Source organism: Colobus angolensis, unplaced genomic scaffold (genome assembly GCF_000951035.1).
Source record: "Colobus angolensis palliatus isolate OR3802 unplaced genomic scaffold, Cang.pa_1.0 Scaffold265, whole genome shotgun sequence".
Lineage (NCBI taxonomy): Eukaryota > Metazoa > Chordata > Mammalia > Primates > Cercopithecidae > Colobus > Colobus angolensis.
In genome coordinates, this window is record NW_012115877.1 from 1,173,957 (window position 1) to 1,174,437 (window position 481).

General features: G+C 37.4%; 1 protein-coding gene across 3 annotated transcripts in view; it reads left to right on the plus strand.

Moving 5' to 3' along the window:
- CYSLTR1 (cysteinyl leukotriene receptor 1) overlaps window positions 1-481 on the plus strand; it is a 109,255-nt gene that overhangs the window by 21,848 nt on the left and 86,926 nt on the right. The window lies entirely within an intron of this gene.

The window sequence follows — 481 nt, forward strand, 5'->3', positions numbered from 1 at the left end:
AATTCAACAGCCCTTCATGATAAAAACTCTCAATAAATTCAGTGTTGATGGAACATATCTCAAAATAATAAGAGCTATTTATGACAAACCCACAGGCAATATCATACTGAATGGGCAAAAACTGGAAGGATTCCCTTTGAAAACTGGCACAAGACATGGATGCCCTCTCTCACCACTCCTATTCAATATAGTGTTGGAAGTTCTGGCTAGCGCAATCAGGCAAGAGAAAGAAATCAAGGGTATTCAGTTAGGAAAAGAAGAAGTCAAATTGCCACTGTTTGCAGATGACATGATTGTATATTTAGAAAACCCCATCATCTCAGTCCAAAATCTCCGTAAGCTGATAAGCAACTTCAGCAAAGTCTCAGAATACAAAATTAATGTGCAAAAGTCACAAGCATTCTTATACACCAGTAACAGACAAGCAGAGAGCCAAATCAGGAATGAACTTCCATTCACAATTGCTTCAAAAAGAATGAAA